This window comes from Eschrichtius robustus, chromosome 6 (assembly GCF_028021215.1).
Source record: "Eschrichtius robustus isolate mEscRob2 chromosome 6, mEscRob2.pri, whole genome shotgun sequence".
NCBI classification, from domain to species: Eukaryota; Metazoa; Chordata; class Mammalia; order Artiodactyla; family Eschrichtiidae; genus Eschrichtius; species Eschrichtius robustus.
The window spans coordinates 142,439,303-142,459,582 of NC_090829.1; the positions used below are offsets into that span (position 1 = coordinate 142,439,303).

A 20,280-nucleotide genomic window follows, 5' to 3' on the forward strand; every position below is an offset into this window, starting at 1 on the left:
AGAATAAACTCAGTTGAGGACAATACAAGTGACAACAAGTGATTATAAGCAGAATAAGAAGCTAAGAGAGAGCTTCCCTGGGGGCGCAGTGGTTAAGAATCCACCTGCCAATGCAGGGGACACGGGTTCGAGCCCTAGTCCGGGAAGATCCCACATGCCACGGAGCAACTAAGCCAGTGTGCCACAACTACTGAGCCTGCGCTCTAGAGCTCGTGAGCCACAACTACTGAGCCTGCATGTTGCAACTACTGAAGCCCACGCGCCTAGAGCCCGTGCTCCGCAACAAGAGAAGCCACCGCGATGAGAAGCCTGCGCACTGCAACGAAGAGTAGCCCCTGCTCCCACAACTAGAGAAAGCCCGCGCGTAGCAACAAAGACCCAACGCAGCCAAAAATAAATAAATAAATAAATTTATTTAAAAAAAAAAAGAAGCTAAGAGAAACGTCCTCATATTTCAAGCACCTCACAGGATCCACAGTCTTGTGAACCCGTAAGAGAGAATTCATCCCTTCCTAAGTGAAACAGAACCTCAGTAAGTCTGGACTCCAAAATGATGTTTAGAATTTGAGACTCACCATAATTATAAACAAATAACTAAACAAGTAAGACAATGTTTTACTGGAGATGGCCAAGACGAATGCCTGGTCAGTGCCTTTTACAGTTGGGGGGCGGGGAGAAAAAAAAAGAAGACTGAGACAAATGTTACATTGTGTTTCCTTTCTTATAGGAATGAAGAAAACCCATTAATAGAAAAAGGTATTTTAAAACCAACAATTAGCAAGAAAAAGAAAAAAATACCCTATGGTCTTTCAATGACTACATGGCAGAAGAAAATGAGTGAGAAGAAAAGATTTATTCAAATGATAATGACAACAAATTGAACATATGCATTGCAGATTACTTTAAATAGTATTTTTAAAGTACTACTACCTCACTGCTCATATACCAAAAAATCACATTTATACATCTTTTTGAAAAGATATAAATATATATATGTGTACAAACATGCAAGTGAGTTTATTTTTTAAATGGTCAGTAAGATGAAATAATCTCTGAAAAAAGAAACCAAGTCCTAAAAAGCAGAAAGGATGAAAGGCAGAGAGTTCCAAAGTTTCAGCTGGGGAGCTTGACTCCATATTCCTAGTCCTTTTCTAAGACCCTCTGATTGTGTGTGTGTGTGTGTGTGTGTGTGTGTGCGCGTGTGTGTGCGTGTGCACACGCGGGCGCATGTTGGAAGGAGAGCAGATCTAGGCTTTGCATTTTTAGACCTCTCTGGATGATTATTAACATTTTGAAAAATCAACGTTTCAAAGACATCAGAAACTCAATCTGAATTTTGCTAAGACCTGTGCACCCTGCACTTTCACTTTGAGAAGCATACCCTCCCCCAACCCTGGTCAAGGCAGTCCAGGTCACCTCAAGGTGAGGGAAGCTCTTTTCCAGACAGGCCCTCCACCTGGCTTCTCCTACTTTCCAATGGGAAATAATGCCTTACCTGACCATGACTTCCTGGCAAGGCAATTCCTGCCAGCGATGCTGGAGAGGTTTACCCACATCAAGAAATTAATACAGGCTGTCCTCTGAGCAGACGTGAGCCCGGTGATTTCTGCTACTGAGTACTGTCAGCTCGGTGGTTGAGCTGGGGTCTGTGGAGCTCAGGGCTCAGCTCTTGCCCCAGGTTCCCCAATTTCTTCTCCAGAATTTCTGCAGCACTGAATAAAAAAATGACCTGGTTTCTGACTGTCCCACTGGCGAATTTCGAGGATTCCCACTGTCATCCTTTCTCTGTGGGAGTATTTTCCCAGTGGGATTATAAACCAGGTGTTGTAGGGAGAAACTCTCTTTACTTCTCTTTGTCAGTCAATTAAACCAACTCAAATATCAGTATCAGAATTGGTATCATTTTCTCTTTTTCTCTCTTTTTTTAAATTGAACTATAGTTGATTTACAATATTACGTTAATTTCAGGTGTACAGCAAAGTGATTCAGTTATATATACATACATATATATTCTTTTTCAGATTCTTTTCCATTATAAGTTATTACAAGGTATTGAATATAGTTCCCTGTGCTATAAAGTAAATCCTTGTTGTTTATCTATTTTATATATATAGTAGTGTATATCTGCTAATCCCAAACTCCTAATTTATCCCTCCACCCTACTTCCTCTTTGGTAACCATAAGTTTGTTTTCTATGTGTGTGAGTTTTTTCCTCTTTTGTAAATACGTTCATTTGTATCATTTTTAGATTCCACATATAACTGATATTATATAACATTTGTCTTTCTCTGTCTGACTTACTTTGTATGATAATCTCTAAGTCCATCCATGATTTTCTTTTAATAAAGGCAACAACTGACAAACTGTTACCCTTGTCTCTAGATATCAGTATATAGTCAAGAAAAGAAAAGTATTTATCATCTACCTCACACCACCAAAACAAATTAGAATCACTTGAAATAACTGTTTTTGGAAACCATACTAAAATATTCCTTTTAATTACTATTATTTTTCCTTTATTTCTCCTGTGGCCCACTGACAAATTAGTTCATTGCTAAGAGAATAAGAAAAATATACAGTTGACCCTTGAACAATGCAGGGTTAGGGTCCCTGACCCTCTGCGTGGTCCAAAATTCAAGTATAACTTATGGTTGGCCCTCTGGATCTGAGGTTCCACATCCACAGGCTCAACCAACCGTGGATTGTGTAGCACTGTAGTATTTACTATTGAAGAAAATATGTGCATCAGTGGACCTACACAGTTGAAACCCGTGTTGTTCAAAGGTCAACTGTATATATAAGAATTCACCTGAAATTTCTGGTTCTTGTTCTTTCCATTTATATATTATATAAAGTATAGATGGCATTGTGAGTTGATACCTTTTTCTTTGTGGGTAACAGTAGGAAGTGCACATAAAAGAAAATGATGAAAATTCTACCAATGGGGGTGTAGAAACAGAACTCATCAGAAGTTCATGTTGTAGTTCTGGGGCCTGATGGTCTCATTCACACAACGCACAAAAATTTGCAAGCATAAAATATCAATTATTCAGGACATACGAGTCATACAAAAGTCATCTTATTACTATGTCCACTGAAATAGAACAGCACAAAGATAGTTCAGCATTTTGTGACTCCCTATAAAGGCTGTCTTTGTGCTTTGAAAATTTTCCTTTTTTTTTAAATGCAACACTTTTTGCCAAATTCTCATCCACTATTACTCTTAGAACAGTTAGATGAGAATATATCAAAATCAACTGGCAGAATTCACAGGGAGTCCACATACATTGCCTCAACACAAGGAAGGATCTTGTGTCCACTGATGGAATAAATTGCCTGTGAAGTAGGAGATGCCTAGAAAACCCCAGAGCAGGACAGGAAGACAAGCAGTCAGGTGGGCAAAGTGGCTCTTCGGGGAACTCCTACACCAGGTGGGGAACTGGAGAGTATGATCTGGAAGTTCCTGGCTAGATTCCATGACCCTGCATTCCTGTGAACATCTACAAGCACCTTGAGGCTGACACCTACCCCATACTGAACCAGGTGAAGACGTGGGTGTTCTCTACCCATTGTTTTTTTTTTTTTTTTTAAACATCTTTATTGAAGTATAATTGCCTTACAATGGTGTGTTAGCTTCTGCTTTATAACAAAGTGAATCAGTTATACACATACAATATGTTCCCATATCTCTTCCCTCTCGCATCTCCCTCCCTCCCACCCTCCCCATCCCACCCCTCTAGGTGGTCACAAAGCACCGAGCTGATCTCCCTGTGCTATGTGGCTGCTTCCCACTAGTTATCTATTTTACATTTGGTAGTGTATATATGTCCATGACACTCTCTTACCCTGTCACATCTCACCCCACCCCCTCCCCATATCCTCAAGTCCATTCTCTAGTAGGTCTGTGTCTTTATTCCCGTCTTGCCACTAGGTTCTTCATGGCCTTTTTTTTTTTTTTTCCTTAGATTCCGTTACCCATTGTTAATATTATACTAAGTCCTCCTTGTTTGTGGGGATTACACTAGGGGTCATGGGTTAACAGTGATAAATGCTACTGTGGGGAAGAAAGAAAAACCTGAAATGGCCAACTTTGATATTGCCAGCAGTAGATTGAACAGTATAGAATAATAGCTCAGGATCCAGATTTTGGATTGATAAGGAGCTGGGCTATAGCCTAGGTGGTGTGACCCTCATTTCCACGCCTGTCTAATGACCTGAACAAAAGGTGATGATCACCAGTCAACAATGGAAACCCAGTCATTGAGACTAAATATGCCGGCACCCAGAGCCCCCTGGTGGCAACATATCCCACATGCAACAGTTCTTTTCAGGGGTACACAAATCCCTAGAAAGCATAGCCTACAAAAAGTGTGTTCACATGCGCATGTTGAATACATGTCATTCCATCGTTTTCTCACAGGGAGAAAGTTCTTAGGAAGAAAGTAAACCACGCTGTTTTTGTTTAAGTCTTTCAGCTCACTCTGTTTACACAGTGACAGATCACTGCTTTCAGGGCTGCCATTTGACCATTTATATGGTCACCCTTCAGCTTCTGTTTGGTGAAATGACAAGTCATTTCGTCTATTTCCTCTGGCTTTTCTTCAAATGGTTTACAACTTATATGGGATTTGTGAAGGTTTCTCACAGGGAGATGGTTTTCTTCTCTGTCTGTCTCTCTCTTTCTCTCTCTTTTTTCAAATCTTAGTTCAATCCCAGATCTCAGTATGACACTATTTCATGAAGTTAATAATGACAAAAGCAAATGGACAAAGTAGTTGTTTCCATTCTTGGAGATGAGAAGGCATGTACAGGCAGTTACCGAAATTGCTTCAGGGATTAAAAGAACTGGTAGCAAAAGTACTAAGGGAGCCTGGATGGGGCGGAGGGAGGCTTTGTGTATATTTCAAATTTTAAAATAACATCTAGAATATTTCACTGTCTAAACTGTTCAATTTACATATTTTTCATTATTTAAAAGTGACTTCAATCATAACTGCCAAACTTGGAAGCCATCAACATATCCTTCAGGGGAAGGGATAAATAAACTGTGGTACATCTGGGCCATGGAATATTATTTAGTGATAAAAAGGAAACAACTATAAAGCTATGAAAAGACACAGACGAAACTTAAATGCATGTTATTAAATGAAAGAAACCAATCTTAAAAGACTATGCACTGTATGATTTCAACTCTATGACATTCTGGAAAAGGCAGAATTATGGAGACGGTAAAAAAGATTAGTGGTGGCCAGCAGTTGGGGGTGAGGGAAGGGAGGGATGAAATGGGGGGAGATAGAGGATTTTAGGGCACTGAAACTACTCTTTACGATACTATAATGGTGGAAACCTGTTATTGTACCATTTTCCAAACCCACAGAAAGTACAGCACCAAGACTGAACGGCAGTGTCAACTACGGACTCTGGGTGGTGACGATGGGCTGATGTCGGCTCACTGACCGCGGCGAATGCGTCACTCTGGTGGGGATGCTGATGGGGGGCGCGGGGAGCAGCTGCGCACGTCTGGCAGCAGAGGGTACACGGCAACTCTCTGTACCTTCTTCTCAATTTCGAGTGAACCTAGAACTGCTCTAAAACATAAAGTCTTTACATAAAAGAAGACTTTGCTGACTTCTTCAAAGATTAAACGAACCTAGCCATCTGTCCATATGCTGGCCTCTCTTTATGAAGGGTGTGTTCAACTCCTGTAACATAATCTTCTTCTTTCCCAGGTCCTCCAGTGTCACATAGTGCCCCCTCCCGAGACACAGCACTTGCTCCGAGAAAGGTGAGCAACGGGCTTTCTTCTAATTCTTCACCAGTCACTCCCTTATTTATTTCCCTCACATCATCAGCTCTTCCTGAACTGATTTTTCCACTACCTCTGAAATAACAGCTCATTAGAAAGTCATCAGAGATTGAGTGAGCAATTGACTATAATTACACAAAATTACACAGATCTGAAACCCGGCACTCCACTACGTGTCTGAGTGTGTGAGGCCGAAGCCTTGTGTTTTACTCCCCGGTGCTGCCGAGGTCACCTCGACAGCCTGAAAAGGGTCAAGGGAAGTGACCCCTCACCGTAATACACACAGAAACTCATTCTTTACTGCCCTAAAAAAATGACTATGGAGGTGACAGCGCTGGGACGTCTGCAGCCCACACGCAGAAAACCAACCGACAGGAGAGAGATGCTACAAGAAAGCGTGTCCAGTGTCTGGCTGATGAAGGCAGTGACTGATGGGCGGCGAGGCAGGCTGACTTCTCCCCGAGCAAAGCTCACACAGAGTGGAAGAGCCCACTGTCATGGAGGGCTGTTGCATCTCCCAGTGGCAACACTGCCAGGGTATTCTTGCAAACCGGGACCACTTAGAGGGTGGCCAACCATGTGGGTTTGCCCAGGACTGTCCAGGTTTTTATGCTGAAAGTCAAGCGTGCTGATTACCTCCTCTGTCCCTGGATGACCGGGACGGTTAGTCACCTGAAACCATGCAATCTACGAACACATGGTAGAGAAGCAATGAAAGACCAATCCAGAAATTGGCAAACTTCTACCAGACCAATGACATCGCCTTGATTTCGAAAAAAAATATATAATATACACATTATAAAATTTCTTAGTGAAGGAACACCTATAGCTGATTCAGTAACTCCCGGTTTTCAGTTGCATGTTTAGAAGCAGAGCTATAAGAACAGGAAAACCAAAGCAAAAACAGCCTCCGAATGGAGAGTTCGGGAGGAAGAAGGAAAAGCTGAGGCTGTAATGTTGAGGATGGGTCACTGCCTGAGACGATGACCGAAGTCCCTGAGCCTCAGCCTTCCCGTCCATCAACACCACCCTCTGCCCTGTTTTCAAACTGAACGATGACCACAATACACGTATTTGGTCAGCCTTCCCAAATATGAAAAAAAGCGATCACCGTAAAATATTTTTGGCAGTTCTTCCCCCTTGAAACCTTGTATTAGAGGGAAGCACACAGTTACTGGAAACAAAGGGCTTTAGGGTAAAAACAGACCATCTGCAGGAAAAAAGAAATTATCAAGCATGAATTTCCCCAAGAGGAACAGCAATGAAAACAATGGTAAGTTTGTCTCATCTAAGTTCTTCACGGAGGCTGAGGAAGTAAATTTGGGGAAACAGTTCTGATTTTGCACAGAAACAAGCTAGAGTGAACAGGCAGAGCTGCCTTATTTATTCAGTTCATCTCCCACCACCATCTTCCTCCTGCTACCTCTCCATCAGCGCTGCCGGCTTTCCTTTGTCCTGGTCTCGGGCACATACTCGGGGACGGCACCAGGTACCTCCCCAGCACCACACCAGCCCCGCCGCCGACGGAACAGGGCACCCTGAGCCACTCTGCCCCGCTCTGTAAGCCTGCCCTCGTTCCCGGGACTGCCGTCTAGACCACATGGAGGGAGCCTGCTGACCGATGAGCACATATCAACGGTCAATGAATGTCCGATCGTGTCGGTTCTGTCTGCACAGTTTCAGTGGGGAGGGTCCATCCTCGGGCCATTCTGAAAACCTATGGGGACTGTGTGTTTCCACTACGACTGGAGCCCTGCGGGGTTGCAGAGGCGGGAGAGAAGCGGGGATTCTTGATGTCCTAAATGTGCAGGCCAATCCCACGTGGTGAATAATCCCTCCAAGTCTCACAAGCCTTTTGTTTGTTCACATAGATGATAAACTTGTTTGCCATTATCAGAACCTAGAGTCTAATTCTACTTAGCTTACAAATATGAGTATTTTTCACCCAGTTCTAATGACTACTGAATTTTTCAAGAATATGACTAGTCTGTCAACTAGAGGAAGGTTGTGGTTGTATGTTTTCTTAGCTCGGAACTCCACTCAGAGTCTTCCACCCTTTTAAAGACACCAATGGCCCTCCTGAAAATAATAAATAATATCACTTCCCTACCCATGGAATGTTTAAACACCTGTAAAAGACTTGTATCCAAGTATTAGTAGCACCACCATTTATAATTCATGAATGGTTAAACAAAATGTGATATATGCACACAGGGGAATATTATTTAACAATAAAAAGGAACAAAGTATTGATACAACCTCAAAATCATTTTGATAAGTGAAAAACAACAGACATAAAAGACCACAAATACTATATGACTCCATTCACATGAAATGTCCAAAAAAGGCAATTCTGTAAGAAAGTAGATTAGTGGCTGCCTAAAGTTGGGGTAGAAATGCGGAATGACTGCTAATGGACATGGGATTTCTTTTTGGGCTAATGGAAATGTTTTAAAATTAGATTTTGGTGGAGGTTTCACAACTCTGTAAATATACTAAACATTGAATTGTACACGTCAAGTGGGTGAATTTTATGATATGTAAATCAAGCTTGAATAAAAGCTATTAAAAACTCAATATATTGAATTAATAATAACCTAAAGACGGGATTAACAAAAATCCGTTTTTAATAAAATCTGTATTTCACTACATATATGCTCAGGCACAAGAGGCTGGAGGTTTGCCCTCTGCATTGAATCACTAGGAATGCAGACCAGGTGTGTGGGTAGGTAGGTAACATTACTTATAAATTTCACTTCAGGAAGTGAAGAGTTTATACAACACGTTTGTTATCAAAAGGGAAGTTGGACTTGATAGTGTTGGGAGCCACTGGTATTGTTACTTTTTCTATCATTGTGTGCATTCTTGTCTCTATTTTAGAAATAACCTCAGAGCAGTTGAATAAATTACCCAAGCGCACACCTGTCGACCCGTTCCTGGTTGATCTTTTTCCTGAGGCCAGGCTCCTAAATGCTGGGCTGTACCCAACCTCCCCACGCTATCTCCACTCAAGGAAGCTCTCCTGTCCCCTAAAGCATGTGACTCTCTGCCGGTTTTCATGCGGAACAAAAGCACTGGGTCCTCAAGGCTTATTTGAGGGTGAGACCCAGAGCCTATGTTGGCAGTGAAAGGAGGGGTGATATTAAAACCTGCACAGGACAGAGAGAGAGAAATGGCCCCTGAGGAGGGAAAAGGGAGCTGACTTCAATGGTCAGACTACACGGTAGGGCCTGTAGCCCCTCCACCCCTGTCTGAGAAGTTCAGAAAGATGCCATGATCCTGCCCCCCAGGTTTTCCTTCTGAAGGGTCATGCTTTGTACTCTGTGACTCACCTCCTTGGCCACAGCTGTTTGGGCTTGAGGCTGGCCTGGGGGGTGGGAGGCTGTGCCCTGTGTGGCATGTGAATAGCAGACCCTCTCCCTGGGGAGACTCCATGGGTGATTTACAAAGGCTCTCAGCCGACATGGAGCAGGCAGAAGCTGAAAGGAGGGTGGATGGAGGTCGGAGGTAGTAGAAGCCCTGATACAGTGAGAAAAGAAGAAGGTTGACTTTGGCAGGAAGAGGAAAAGAGAGAGACACAAAAAGGCTGAGACACCGTAGAAGACTCACAGCTCTGAAATACTGACGGGAACCTGAAAGGGCAGAGCCCAACTGTCCCCTCATGGGTCCCACATTTCTTGAAGCTTTGCGTCTGACTTAAAAATGTGTGAAACAACATTTTATCCATAATACATGCAAGCTTATTCTAATTCAGAATTAGCATGAGAAATTACTTGGCTTTAAGGAAAATCTGTGTGCCTACAAGACGCACCATATTGATCTGGTTCCTTGCTGTCCTGTAATAATGTTGCTAAGACTACAAGCAAAGACACAAGTACAAAGAAGGACTGTAGCCTTTGCACGCATGCTCTCCTCTGTCATCCAAGGTACAAGCTTCTCCTCTTGGGCCAGACCTGTTCTAGTGCCCCAGGGATGCTGGGCATCTATGTCTGAATGACCCACGTGGTCAGTGAGGCTTGTAGCACGGGAGAGTTTCCCAGCATTTGGGGCAATTAGATAAGAAGACACTGAACAGAACAAAGAGGACGTTCTACCCTTATGTAGAGGAGAAGAAGCCATTTGTAGCCACATAACAAACTCTCAGTGGTCAGAGTGGTGGTCCCAGGTCTTTTAGCTGGCTCCAGACTACCCAGGATTTCAGCAGTCTGTTGGATGTCAATCCCAACAAAAGAATGTTGAGATGCTATCATGTTATGGAGAAGCCTCATGACACTGTCACCACAGAGATAAGCCCCTCGTGAGGAACAGCTGGGATAAGTAACATATCAGATTTAAATTGGGATTTATTTCCACAAGACTCAATTGCTGTCCCTACCTTGTGAATGGCTTCTGAATTATCAACAACCATATGTTTGCAGTCAGTGCCTTGAGGTCTTCAAGATGTGTAAAATCAGCAGCCTGATTCCTGCATCTGTGGAAGGGCTCATGGTTCCAGCTCACATTTTTCTTTACCATTACATTAAAAGGCAAGATTCAACTTTAAGAGAGGGAAAACACCTCCTAATGAATCAAGTTCAGCTACATTTAGGGATCCATAAAGGTCTTCCTCCAAAACTCTAGGTTCCAGCCTTATATTGGACAACTGGACCCTTACACCTCCTGTCCGTTCCACACACACGTCCCCCATCCCTGACACAGATACCTACAATATATGCATCCTTTCACGTAAACTTTGCACATCAGCTAACAGAAGCTTCATAAAAAGAGACACAAAAATAAAGCTAAAATGTGAATTCTCAAACCAAAAGGGTAGACGTTGAAGTCCTGACTGAAACCCAGTTCTATTTCCCACCCCCCAACACTAAACGGATCATTTCACTTTCATCCTTTTCCCACTTTCACATATGTTATTATTGTCCTAAATTTCATGGTTCAGGGTTTTCCAATTAGCCTGCCATAAGCATATGCTTCAGGAGACAGTGCAGAAGCATTTGGCACCGTTGATGCTGGGAAACTGCAGCTCAGGAAGAGCCAGTCCTCTCTGGGAATATTTCCTGAGATGGTGGCAGGATGCCACAGCCCAGCATAGCTTAACACTTCATCACACAGAGAAAGGAAAAGATGAAAAGTAACAGCACGGAATCTTAAGAACGTAATCAAGGGAGTCCCATGTAACCTGCTCTACATTAAAAGACAGCAACCGCTGGACCTGTGACCCTCAACTACACCTAAATAGTTGAAGGCTCTCTAGGTAACCACTGGTTCTCAAGGCCTGAGTTCATCACAGTTTGGCTTTCAACCGAGCTGCCCACCATCCAACACATTCTTTACTGCTCCAAAGTAATTTGAATTTATCACGGACTGGATTTAGCAAATTTATCTTTAACTGAATTCCAAATGATTTCTAATTCTCCTTTTAGTTCAAGACAGCACGCATTATGTGGCACAGAATGCTTTTAAAACAACATCATTGTCTGAAATATTCGGTGGGGTTGATGCCACACTTCTCTGAAAAAAAAAAAAAAGTCAGCTAAAGAGAAAAGGAAATAACATCACCACCAACATAGGCATCCATTCATTTACTCACCCATTCATTCACTCAAGAATTCACTCACTCACTCACTCACTCAAGCATTTGTTAATTCATTTACTCATTCAGTCATTCATAAAAGTATTCATTCATTCATTAACTCAAGCATTCCTTCATTTATTCATTCACTCACTCATTTAAGAGCTATGCGTCACAGCGCTACCTAGTGCTGGGAACTGTGCAAGGTGACAATCTTGGCCTCCTGGCTCCTCTATAGGCATCTGTTTATGTCACACAAGAAGGGTGGGCATGGGTGTGGGTTGACGACCCCATTCCAAGCGCATAAGCATCTTTCCTTCAGTGACAAGGAGAAATGCCAAACAACAACAAAACAGAAGGAGGGGGTGCTGGCAATATTACTATGAAAGGCACGGGCCTGTGGGCAGAGCCGCATTAAGACATTCATGGGTCTTTCCTTCAAAAAAATTGTTTAAAATTATATTTTATGACTAGCAGTATTAAGACAAATGCAATCTGGGCTGGATTATGTTCATTTTTTCTTCTGATTTGGAAAGAATTTAAAATATTTTCATGGGATCCTAAAATTATAGTGGCCCTAGACACCGTGCCTATCGTACTAGGGGATAAATTGGCCCTGGCTTCGGGGTCACTCATGCCAGCATTCTAATCTTTCAGCACCCATGAACTGCATTGACCGTGCACAAGGCAGCTCACTTCTTAATGCCCAGGTCTTTGTTGCTAAGACATACTTAGGGCTCTTGTTTCTGTTTCTCCTCTCCCCATCAAATAGGAATGAAACTAGAATCGGCTCTCAAGGTCAGTGAACCCCAAGAGTGGCAAGACCACAGAAGTCTCTCCTTGGTTGCTCTGTAACACTGAACCAGAGCACCCAGACTAAGTAGGGCTCATGACATTGGAGTCAATTTCATCAGTTGCCCACTATGAAGTAGGTTAAACCAAAGAGTTCCCACTTCAGGGAATGAACCAAGTAGGGTCTTTATTTTGTCTCTTATAGTAATTCTCATTTTATACCACACTCCACCTCCCCATCCATCCCTATCTTAATTATTGCTTTTCACATACTTTGTAACTGACTTTTTTTTTGGATTTTGAACTCAGTTTGATCTTAAATCCTCTTTTTTTTTTTTTTAATTGGAGTACAGTTGCTTTACAGTGTCAGTTTCTGCTGTGCAGTGAAGTGAATCAGCCACATATATACATGTATTCCCTCTTCCTTGGATTTCCCTCCGGATGAAGCAACCAACAAGGGATTAATCTCCAAAATATACAACCAGTTCATGCAGCTCAATATCAAAAAAACAAACAACCCAATCAAAAAATGGGAGAAGACCTAAATAGATATTTCTCCAAAGAAGACACACAGATGGCCAACAAACACATGAAAAGATGCTCAACATCACTAATTATTAGAGAAATGCAAATCAAAACTACAATGAGGTATCACCTCACACCGGTCAGATGGCCATCATCAAAAAATCTACAAACAATAAACACTGGAGAGGGTGTGGAGAAAAGGGAACCCTCTTACACTGTCGGTGGGAATGTAAATTGGTGCAGCCACCATGGAGAACAGTATGGAGGTTCCTTAAAAAACTAAAAATAGAACTATCATATGACCCAGCAATCCCATTCCTGGGCATATACCTTGAGAAAGCCATAATTCAAAAAGATACATGCACCCCAATATTCATTGCAGCACTATTTACAATAGCCAGGACATGGAAGTAACTGACTTATTATGTCCATCATCTGTCTGTCCTCACTGGAACATTTAGCTCTACCAGGGCAAGCATTAGTATGTTCTGTTTACTACTGTATTATTATTCCGGACACTTTTCAGGCACAATATAAGCACTACATGAATATTACTTGTTAATTAAATTGATTTGAAAATGATCAGAAACACTGGTTTGAAAAACATTAAAATTCAGCCTTCAGGGGGCTTCCCTGGTGGCGCAGTGGTTGAGAATCTGCCTGCCGATGCAGGGGACACGGGTTCGAGCCCTGGTCTGGGAAGATCCCACATGCCACGGAGCAACTGGTCCCGTGAGCCACAATTACTGAGCATGCGCGTCTGGAGCCTGTGCTCCGCAACAAGAGAGACCGCGACAGTGAGAGGCCCGCGCACCGCGATGAAGAGTGGCCCCCGCTCGCTGCAACTAGAGAAAGCCCTCGCACAGCAACGAAGACCCAACACAGCCAAAAATAAAAAAAAAAAAAAAAAAAAAAATCAGTGTTTTAAAAAAACAAAAAATCAGCCTTCAGGATATTTTGGGTATATTCTATGAGAATTTTTTCTCTACAAACTACAACTCTTGATCTAGTACTGTTACAGAACTCAGGTCTGGCTGCTCGCTGCTCACAAGACAATACCTGAGAGGCAAGTGTTGGCAGAAAGGAAAAGTTGTTTTATTTCACAGGCTGGCAACTGGGGGAGAGGGCAAGTTCATGTCCAAAGGCTGACTCCCCCACCTTGCCGATCAGTGAGCAAGAGCTTTTAAAGGGGAGTTTCAGGGGTGTACAAACAGAGGGAGGGGGCTGCATGCAGAAACAGCACAGGCAGCTCTGACGGTCCTCTTGAAATTGGCCAGCGGTGGTCTGATCAGTGTCATCTTGATTGTTCTAGGTACAGTTAGTCTTCAGTTCCAGGGTCAGTTTGTTCCCATTTCTTTGATGTCAGTTCTCAGAATTGTGGCACCTATGCCATGGTTACAGTCTGGTCATCATGTAGTTAACTTCTTCCACCTGGTGGGGGGGTTCAGTATTTACAAAACAGCTCAAAAAATATGGCTCAGAATATTATCTATAGCCCTTGAGGAGAAACTACAGGTCCTTGACTTTGCTTAATGACTAAACTTTGTCCTGTTTGCTTTTCCTTTGTTTCTGCATTTTCTTATTTCTCTGATTAAACTTATCCTCTGGCTAAAGTTTTTCTACAGACAGAAGGCAGGCAGAGGGAGGCATGGGGGAGGGGGGTTCTCCCCTGGGAAGGCCTCATAGGGTCCTATTCTGTTTCCGTATTCCTAGTAGTGCAGCCTAATATTTTTTCTGTCTGTTCATCTTTTCCCACTTCTGATATATAAACTATTTTTGACTAAAGTGTACAGCAAGGGATGCAGAATGTATGTGTACCACCCCCTTCTTCCCCTTTCAAATTCTTCTTCACGTGCCACAATTTCTCATCTAAATTTTATAACAATCTGACAGTTTCTCATAAAGCAAGAACAGAGAGAGCATAGTAGCAAAGTTACTGAGCTAATTTTATTAAGGCACAAGGTGCTTTAGGATATGATTCAAATATTTTTTTTATTAAGATTGGCCGGTCTAGTTGAAAAAAAGACAATGACTTTGGATTAACCATTTCCAATGTTCTGAGTGTACAAACTATCCCATTTCCCACAAAGGGGAGCTCTCCCAAGCTTTAGGGAATCCTTTGTTGTCCACTGTGGACCACTGCTATCACACAGACACTCCAGGCTGTACATTCAGGGAGATGCTTATGGTAATTACAGGCGGAGATGCACGGAAAAGGAAAACATATTAAGAATCTTATTTTCTTCCTTATGACATATCAACTCATTTCCATTTTTATTCAAAATGTTATTCGTTGTATTGATTTTTATTATAAAATTAATATATTCACATTGTAAAAACTTCTGTAAATACAGAAAGATAGAAAAAAAAAAAAAAAAAAGAACCATGATCACATAATTGCATCTTGCCAAAGCAAAATGCCTTCTATTAACATTTTGATGTATACCCTGTAGACCGTTCTGATGCGGTGAACAGAATGATCTGCAAGGGCCCCCAGGAGTTCACTCAGGGTAGCCTGGATAAGGGGCCAACTGGAAGCAGGGTCCCTGTTTCTGCTGGCATAAGGGCTGCATCTGAGTGAGGCTTCTTCCCCCTGACAGAAGGGGCTACACCTTCCCATGGGCCTGGGGGTCTCCAGGTGCTGGGCAGCTGGCTCTCTCAGACAATTCCAGTAGCAGCCAATGCCTACTAAACCCAGACAGAATGTTTAGTAGGATTTCTCTCAGGCTTACAAGAAAGGAGCATCACGATATGCAGAGAGGTTCCTCGAAGGACAGACCCAAGCACTGTCGAGAATACCCAACCCCAGCCTGCATTTCTGTGGGATGATGAACAGATAAGGAACCCTTTCATTTTCTCACTTACATCTATTTTCTTCCTTAATGTTTATTCCTTAACACATACTGTACCACATTGTAGAATATGCCCTTACCTACTGTGATAGACAGTTTTCCGTGTCAACTTAGAGGTAGGCTGTAGCACCCAGATATTCAGTCAAACACTAGTGTAGGTGTTACCGGGAAGGTATTTTGTAGATGTGGTAAACATCAACAATCGGTTGACTTTAAGTAAAGGCGATTACCCTGGATAATCTGGGTCAGCACAATCTAATCAAAGAACTTGAAAGAACTTAAAGCAGAAATGAGCTTTCCCTGAAGAAGAAATTCTGCCTGTGGACTGCAGTATCAGATCCTGCCCCAGAGTTTCCAGCCTGTCCTGATGACTTGCCTTATGGATTTCAGACTCACTCACCCCAACCGCATAAATGTGTGAGCTAATTCCTTGAAATACATCTCTATCTATCATCTATCTATTTCCTACTGGTTCTGTTTCTCTAATGGACCCTGAATGATACACTCACCTTGCACCAGAGTTATATAATTTCATTCATAAGCTTAAGTTCTGTATAAATGAGAAATCTATTTAGGTAAGGTTTATGAAACTTAGGACTTTTTTCCCATTTATTTGCTTCTTTGTTTTTTTCTTCTTCTTTTTCTTTTATTTCTTTTATTGAAGTATAGTTGATTTACAATGCTGTGTTAGTTTCAGGTGTACAGCAAAGTGATTCAGTTACACATATATAAAAGAATATATACATATATATACATATATATATATACATGTATATATATATACACACATTCTTTTTCAGATCCTTTCCCCTTATAGGTTATTACAAAATATTGAGTATAGTTCCCTGTGCTCTACAGTAGGTCCTTGTTGGTTACCTATTTTATATATAGCAGTGTATATCTGTTAATCCCAAACTCCTAATTTATCCCTCCCCCCACTTTCCCCTTTGGTAACCATAAGTTTGTTTTCTATGTCTGTGGGTCTATTAAAAACATGGAATGCTTCACGAATTTGTGTGTCTTCCTTGAACAGGAGCCATGCTAATCTTCTCTGTATGGTTCCAATTTTAGTATATGTGCTGCCAAAGCAAGCATGCTTCTTTGTTTTTTATGCTTCCCTTTTTTTCCCAAACTGAGTTGAAGATATCAATATAGCAAGGTATCATAAATTTAAATGAATATAGAATATTCATATATTCTAGAATGAACATAGACTATTTGTTAATACATAACTAAGAAATAAAAAAAGGAGGCTTATGGTAGGAAAGTAAGAAGGCAAGAATATATTTAGGAACAAAATAAATGCCAAAAGCTGGGAGAACAGGAGAACTGAGATGAATCGCTACAAAGATCCATGGACATTCACCAAGTACAAAGGCTGAGGAGAGTGCCCAAAGGCAGAAAGAGATGCCCCCAGGTGCAGAAAGCCAGGAATGGGCCTAGAGAGCAAAGAGAATGCACCAGAAACTCAAAATGCTGGCAAGCAGGCTGTAAAGCAGAAAGAGCATTGCTATGGTTTGGAAAGCCCGTAGCTGGCCTTGCAATGCACAAAGATCTAAAGAGTGTGTGGCCGGTGCTCTGATCCCAAGCTCTCCAAAGGCAAAGTTTCAAACCCACCTTCACAACCTGTGAAGTTTTGGTGAACTGAATCTAACTTAAGATTCCAACTCTGCAACAGAGTCCAGAGACAGCTCAGCTACATGTTAGATTGACTCAGCCTCACACCATCAGCCTGACAGGGGGCACGTCTTCTCAGGAGGTGAATATGTCTTATCCCAACACAATGTTCAGCATAAAATAAAAAATCACAAGATGCACAAAGAAGTGAGTAAAAGGGGTCTACATTTAAAAGAGGAAACAGTTCACAGAAATAAATATAGCAATGACCCAGATGTCTGAATTATCACTCAGGAATTCTAAGGTATCTATGATAAAGGGTCTAGAAGAAAATGATAACAACAAATATGACCAGATGATGAATTTCAGCACATAAATGGAAACAGTAGAAAGGAAAATCAAATGGAACTATCAGAATCGAATTATGTGATGTCAGAGAGGAAGAATGCATAAGCTTATTAGCAGACTCGGACACAGCAGAGTAAAGAATCAGTGAAATCAAAGGCAGGCCAATAGACTTTATTCTCCATCTACTGCCTTGACAGTAGATAGAGAATAAAAAGTAAAAAAAATAAAATAAAACAAAGTATCCAAGACACGTTAACATACTATCAAGCAATATAAATAACTGGAGTCCCAGAGGTTAGAAGAGATATAGGAAAAAAATTATTTTAAGAGACAATAGTCACTAAAATTTGAAATTGACGAAATACATCAATACACATATCCAAGAAGCTCAGCAAACCACAAACATGATAAGCCTTTAAAAAATAATTTTAAAAATCACACCTATCACATCAGAGGCAAACTGCTGAAAACCAAAAATGGAAAGAAAATCTTAAAAGTAGCCCAAAAAACCCAGCCAGGTCATATGCAAGGAAAGCATGAAAAGAGTGATGGCTGAATTTCTCAGAGCGAAAAAGAGTTTTCAAAGTGTCAAAATAATTTTTTTTAAAAAGCTGTTAATATAAAATTCTATATCTAACCAAGGTTTACATCAAAAATGAAAGGTAAATTAAGACAAGTTCAGCCAAAGAAAATCTCAGATTTTGTAGCCAGAAAACCTGTGCTACAACAAATGCTAAAAGAACTTCTTCAGGGTGAAATATATGATTCCAGATAGAAGCTCAAGTCTCCAGGAAAAAAAAAGAAAACCATAGAAAGTGCAAAATATAGGTTAAAAAAGGGGACCTATTTATTATTTTTAATACATGTATGTTTGTGTGTACAGACACATATCTATGTTTGTGTAATACATATAACATATACAGATTTAAGCTACAATTGTTCAAAGCAAAAATGGTAGCAACATGTTGTAGGGTTCATAGAACACAGAGGAATAAAAGAGCACAAGGAGAGAGAGGGGGATAAATGGAATTATACATGTAATCATGGCATTCCTACATTTTGTAAAGAGTTTGATATAATTGGAAATTGAACTGCGGTAAGTTAAAGATACACATTGTAATTCCTAGTGACCCTGAAAAAATAATAAAAAATGTATATTTAAAAAGTTAATAGAATTAAATAATTACTTGGTCACTCAAAATAAGTCAGGGAATTAAAAAGAGAAACATACACCAATATGAAAGATCTAAACACAAGTTATGTTGATAATCACATTAAATATGAATAGACTAAATGCCACTTAAAGACAAGATAAATAAACAAGATCCAAATGAATGCATTTTACAAGAAATACACTTAGAACATAAAGAAACAGATGGTTGAAAATGAAATGTTAAAAAGCAACATACTATCCAACCACTGTGCATCATAAATCTAGATGGCACTGTTCATACCAGACTTAGTGCAATTCAAGACAAATAGTAACATCAAAGATAAAGAGGAGTATTTCATAATGTTAAATAGTCACTTCACCAAGAATGAGTAACTAACCTAAATTTAAATGCACCCTGACAAAATAGCTTCAAAACATAGGATGCCAAAATTGACAGATTTTTCTTTTTTTAAGGAAAGCTCAAATTCACAGTGGGAGATTTTAACATGCCTCTCCTTATGACTAATAAAACAAGTGGACCAAAACTTGAATAAAATATAGAATATTTGATTAACACTATAAACCAATTTAACATAATTAACACTTAAAGAACACTCCACTCAACAACTGTGTAATACAGATTCTTGCCAAGAGCACATGGAACATTAACCAAGATAAATCAAATTCTTGGACATTAAAAATCCCTCAATTATTCAAGTTATAATAATTCAAAGTATGTTCTCTGAAAACAACATTAACATTGAAATTAATAGTCGTAAGATAACTTTAAAAATACTCAACTAGTAGGAAATTCAACAACACATTTCTAAGTAGGTGACGGCCTGAAGAAAATCCATAAGGAAAAATAGAAGGTATTTTGGATTGAATGATAGTAATATTTGTGGTGGTGGGATCTTGAAGATAATCTGGATGCCCATCTCTGAGGAAGTGGATTCATAAAATGTGACGAATACAAATCATTGACTACAATGCAGCTGCTAGGTACAAGGAATTCAATTTACACATAGCAAAGTGGGAGAATTCCAAACACATAGCGTTCATGAAAATTAAAAGATGTATAACACCCTTTGATTATGTAAATTAAAACCAACATTTGCATAAAACAATAATATACAGTGTAAAACATACCTACAAAAATGCACACAACATATTAGCACATTTCAAATGGTGGGAGGGGTCATCCTCGAGGAGGTGGGCAATAGGAATAAAAGGAAATAAACAGAACAAAAAGGGAAAGAGTCTCTGTTAGACCAATAACCATCGTGTGCCACAGAATGAGAGTCCCAGAATCCTCTGAAACTGACCCCACACAAACGAAAACTAAACAAACTTTAGACTAGACATAGAGGAAAAAGGAAGAGTGCAGAAAAAAGATATGATGAATCCCCCAAAGTGCAACACAGAGAAGTAAAGACTTAGACCACGTAAAAGAGAAGTTAAAAGAAACAGAGAAAAGAGTAACAAATCCCAAAGTACTTTTAATAGGATTCCTGGAAGAAGACAATGAGAGAGACAATATTTGAAGAGATAAAACCTGAAGGAAATCCCAGAACTGATGAACAACATGAATCTTCAGATTCCAGAAATATAAGCCAAG

At 40.6% G+C, this 20,280-nt stretch overlaps 1 protein-coding gene and 1 non-coding gene across 2 annotated transcripts in view; both read right to left on the reverse strand.

Moving 5' to 3' along the window:
- Positions 1 to 20,280, reverse strand: part of DSCAM (DS cell adhesion molecule) — a 738,451-nt gene that overhangs the window by 481,040 nt on the left and 237,131 nt on the right. The gene's annotated exons all lie outside the window — the stretch shown is intronic.
- On the reverse strand, positions 16,533 to 16,635 carry LOC137766908 (U6 spliceosomal RNA). The gene has a single exon (XR_011074435.1). It is a non-coding gene; the product is annotated as a U6 spliceosomal RNA (small nuclear RNA).